This window comes from Octodon degus, unplaced genomic scaffold (genome assembly GCF_000260255.1).
Source record: "Octodon degus isolate 3935 unplaced genomic scaffold, OctDeg1.0 scaffold00124, whole genome shotgun sequence".
Classification (NCBI taxonomy): domain Eukaryota; kingdom Metazoa; phylum Chordata; class Mammalia; order Rodentia; family Octodontidae; genus Octodon; species Octodon degus.
In genome coordinates this window covers 7328755-7333836 of record NW_004524700.1, presented here as the reverse complement: position 1 = coordinate 7333836, position 5082 = coordinate 7328755, and the positions used below count along the sequence as shown (strand labels likewise).

Here is a 5082-nt window from a genome sequence, read left to right as displayed (position 1 = left end):
AAAAAAAAAAAAAAAAAAACATTTTTTGACAAGTAAAATAAAATGAATGAAATCACAAAATAAAAAAGGAAAAACAAAATGTTGAAATTTATGCCCATTATGGAACCTTTAGGACTGTATTAGCATCAGAATCGGGCTCCAGAGTTCAGCAAGGCTGGCAACAGTGCCCTTGAAGAATCAGGGCAACTTCCCCACTGTCCCCAGTATGCATCCTGCCTCCCTCCTCTGAAGCCCACATTGCATTTAAAGCTGAGAACTCTTAGGGTTCCAATCCACAGGTCTCTGTAAACCTCCTTCCAGTTTGCAACTGATTGCAAGAAGTGAGCTTTTTTTTTCAATAATTTTATTGAGAAACAAATAGCAATGAAACAGTTTCAAACCAAATTGGTAGGACAATTTCAATAATTAGGACATTGCATATATTCTTCCTAGTGGTTAATTGCTGTACGAGATGCGGACATGATATCCTATTTACAAACACTATTAGGACAAACCCCTCCATTCATTAAGAGAATGTAACTATATATCTATCCTAACCATTTTTAATATACAGATACAAAATGGACATTCATCTGTACCCCTTTTTTTGTTTAGTTCTGTTATTTGAATATTATAGGTGTGTAAACTCAGCAAAATATTTTAAAAGAGTCCAGTGGTCCATAATAGTATTGGGTCTTCCATCACTGGCAATGTCAGAAATTGTTGACCTGAGTTCCCTACAGCTCAACATAACACCATGGCTTTACTTCTTATACTTCGTTTTTATACTTTTCTGCTGGATGGTTAAGAACAAGGTAAAGCAGGACCTATGCAACAAGAGTGGTAGCTTTTGGGTCTGATAAGGTCAGTGAAATTCCCTCAGGATTTATCCTGAGATCCTGTACCTCAGATTGTAGAACCTTTGTCAGTGTCAGCCATGTGGATGAGTCACGGCCATTGCTTGGCCAATGTGCTCTCTGTGAAAGCCTGAGAGAATGTTTTCTCTCCATGTGATTGTCCTTAGGCACACTCTACATCATCGATCACTTTCCTCTTTGGCCCCCATAATCTCCTTGATCAGAAAATTTGGGACACTACTGAGTTACATGACGTTACAATACAAGTTCTCATATATCCTGAGTCTTAACTGACCTGGAAGGCTAGGGCCAATGTTGGCTTTCCGTGCAGCCCTCTTTTTTCTCTAATTTTGGTCTGCAAAGAAGTGAGCTTTTCATATATGCTGAAAATAATATTATGAGTTTGTAAGTTGTCTTGAAATCAAATATAAATTCTCAGTATTAAATTAATTACCTATAACAAAAATGACAAATACAAAGTTCTCCACTTCTACTCAGCAATTCTGGAGACCATTTTCATTCTATATAGTATCTATTCACTGTAATTTTTCCCATAAGAATTGAGGTCCTTTTAATATAATTTTAACCCTAATACTATTGAGGCCAAACAGCCAAAACACAAGTACAATCAAGGCAAGTATTTGTCCTAGCGCTTCTTAGGTAACCTTTTCCCTGTACAGACTGGCTGAATTTCATTTTCTCTGTTAAAGATTTGCATCCTGTTCAGTGTCTACAGAATTTAATTACCACCTTTACTTTCTCAGCAGGACAGGACAGGTTGCCCTACCCTCTGATTTTCCTTCACTTGACATCTTCATTCTTATTTGCCAAATTTTATAAGGTCACACTCTTCCCTGCAATCAAATATGCCTCCTTTGTTGGTGAATTATAGTCCCTGAGGATGTCACTCTGCTTTTCAACTTGACTACAACTTCCTACTAGAACAGGGTTTTTTTTTACCTTAATATTAAATAAATGCTCTATATAAAAATTAAGCATGCTGAGCACTATGTTCTATGTGGTAGGCACTAAATTAAGTATTCTACACGTGGCTGTATCTTATCTCATCTTAACCCTCACAACATGAGGCCCATGCCTTGATGGGAAGGGTTCCCTCAGAATGTTCCTCTTGCCACCTCGGTCTCCCCAACGCCTGAATGCCACGACTCCACAGGTGCACCTTGCCGCCCATGACTGCACGTGTGTTATTTCCTCTACTGTTACCTTTTCACCAAGGTCTTAAGAGCCATCTGCTAAATCCATACTTAAACAACTGTTGAGAGGCGGTCACTTTCAGAGAACATGCTAGAATGAGCACATTCTGGCTGCCCCTCGCTACCAAGCTTTATCTCCTTCATGCTTTCATCAAAATCTCAAAAGGTTCCATAACTTCAACAAACAAAAAAGGTTGAAATCTAGTGAGAAGCATCTGTCTTTTCTCCTTTCAGAAATAAAATATGCTCATGCAAGCCCACTAAATGCATGACATGGCTGGCCATTCAGGGATGGAGAAGCTCTCAGAAGCGCCCCCAAGGTCAGTCAGACTGCAAACAGGGCCCTGGGGTAAGAGAGTGGACTTGGTGCACTGTGGGGCATGTAACACAGAGGAAGGAAGCTGTGGTTTGAGTAGGAGGAAACTGCAGAGAAAGGCCTTTGATCTTCCAATTTCACAAAAAGCAACGGAAAATGCAAATAACTGCCTCCTGCAAGTACCAGTTGACAGTTACAAAGAAAAATTTAACAACTTTCTCATACATGCACAGTCACATTTGTCTTAATAAGCTATGATAATTGGAAAGCAATCGAGAATCAAATGGAGCAATGAGGGGCACTGGCTCTGAAATCTTTCAGTGCAATATAAGAAGTAGCCTATGAAAGGTCAAGAAAACTTAAATGGCCAAGTAGACTTCTTTTATTTGTCTTTTTGAGACTATGGAGACTGGGCTGGCCTTGAGCTTACTTTTTCACCAAGTCTGGTTTTGAACTCTCAAAGATGGTCCTGCTCAGGCTCCTGAGTGCTAGGACTACAGGGGCGCACCACCACACCAACTTCAAGCAGACTTCCTAATACTGCACCAAGGCCATCTCTGGTGCAATGAAAATCTCTTAGCACCAAGAGGCAAAAAAACACAATTTGCACTTTGCACTACACACCTGGCTGGAAAACCAAAAAGTAAAAATTGGGGAAGTAGGGAAGGAGAGAAAAATCTAGACAACAGATCTAACTAAACACACAGACACACAGACACACAGACACACACACACACACACACACACACAAACAGATGTAAAGGGGCCAAACTGCCAATGCTACACCCTGGGAAATAATACAGATCACCCTAGAGAGTCCAGTTGGGAGACCTCAGGAATGTCAGCAGGATAGAGACATGCTGTCATCTGCAGCAAAGCTTTCATTTTAGACCCAAGTGTGCCCTGCTCCTCTGGCAAAGCTCATGCAACAATATTATTTTAATGTTAATTACTGGGTGGACAAGATACATCAAGCTCCAACCCATAAGAAGCTTGCTAATCTGTAAATTATGGGGGTTTAAATTAGCTTCTACATTTTGTAACTCTCAAGTTATATGAAATTAGTATTTCTCAAGGGGTTGTATGTGATATTTCTTTGAAACGAAACACTTTAGTAAATGAAAGTTTGCTTTTTTCCCCATTGGGCCAAGAACTGAACCCAGGGTCCTGTGCATGCTAAGTATGCACTCTACTGCTAAGCTACACCCACAGCTGGAACTCCAAAGGAGCATGGAAATTACTGAAAAACACTGGCTTATTTCCAAGACAGATTCAAAATAATCAAGACTATACTTTTACCATTAAATGGAAGTAACTTGCAAAAAAATCTTGAAGGGCACATATATAGACACTAAAATAAGTGCTTTTCCTTGGTTCCACAAGGTCACTGATTGTAAGAGGCACAATTTCATAGCAGGTTTTTTTGGGGGAAGGACTGGACATTCTGTTCTATAATGTATACACCTATTCTGTAATGCATCCCCAAATGAGAATTGTTAGACCGTGAAAAATATGTCTTAGAATTGAAAGACTGTAAGTAGACTTTGATCATATAGGTGACTGACTAGATGTGTCTACGTGTCCAGAAAGTTTTCTCTACAAGGAACCCTGGTAAAAACTATCTTCCTATGTGTTTAGTTTCTTTCCAACACTGAAAAATACAGAACACAATAATAAAAGATATTTATGAAAGTTGTGCCTCAAAAATGTATTGCATGTTGTCTTACTTTTCACTTGCTGCTGGAAAAAAACACCCGACATCCAGAATTAAGAAAGGAAAGGTTTATTTAGACCACAGTTTTTGGAGGTTTCAGTCCACACTCGGCTGGCTCGAAAGCAGGGTAGCATATGGTGGAAGGCAGCAGTTCATGGTGGAAGAAAACAGCAAAACAGCATGAATAAAAAGGAGCAGTTGCAATAGCCACAGCAGCAGCCTCTCTCCTCATGAGGCTTTGGGAGGACAGCTAGACACAAACCACAACATATGTCTATATTTTGATCTAGCAATTCCACTTCCAGAAACTTGTATTTGCTTACGTGCAACGGCATTGATACATACTGAAACATTATTTATAATATAAAAAACTATAAACAACAAGAATATTCAATAAAAGAATTCTTAAATCACAATATATTCATAGACTTGGAATGCAAGGTTCATATTTGAATATGAACTTGGAATATGAATATATGAAGTAAAAAGAAAAACATAATCTTTCCCTTTGCAAATAATGAGATAGTTAATAAAGAAAAAAGCAAGTCCCAGAAGAGCAATTATTTGTATATAACCAACTATGAGACACACAGTTCTTCATCTTAATATATGTGAAACCTACATCATATAGTAGGTGGCACCTTAGGGTTTACAGAATACGATAGTATGAGTAGTATTCATAAATATATAAATAAAAATGCATACATAAATAATGCATAACAAATTTCTGAAAAGTTATTTCTTACTTTAAAATAGAGAAAAAAGATGTCTCCTTTTACTTTATTTACACTATATCTTTTCTTAAGGTTTGAGATGTTTTCCTTGAACACATATTAATTCCAAGACAAAACAAGTATGAGTTACTCCAGGCCTTTAAGCAGGACTGGTTCAGACAGCCACTAGGATAGACTAGAAAACCCTTTCAAGAGTTTTTTTAAATTTACATAACATTGAATTCAGAGAGAGAGAGAGAGAGAGAGAGAGAGAGAGAGAGAGAGAGAG

General features: G+C 38.3%; 1 protein-coding gene across 1 annotated transcript in view; it reads right to left on the bottom strand.

Annotated features, from left to right (window-relative positions):
- Tnfaip8 (TNF alpha induced protein 8) overlaps positions 1-5082 on the bottom strand; it is a 140199-nt gene that overhangs the window by 99579 nt on the left and 35538 nt on the right. The window lies entirely within an intron of this gene.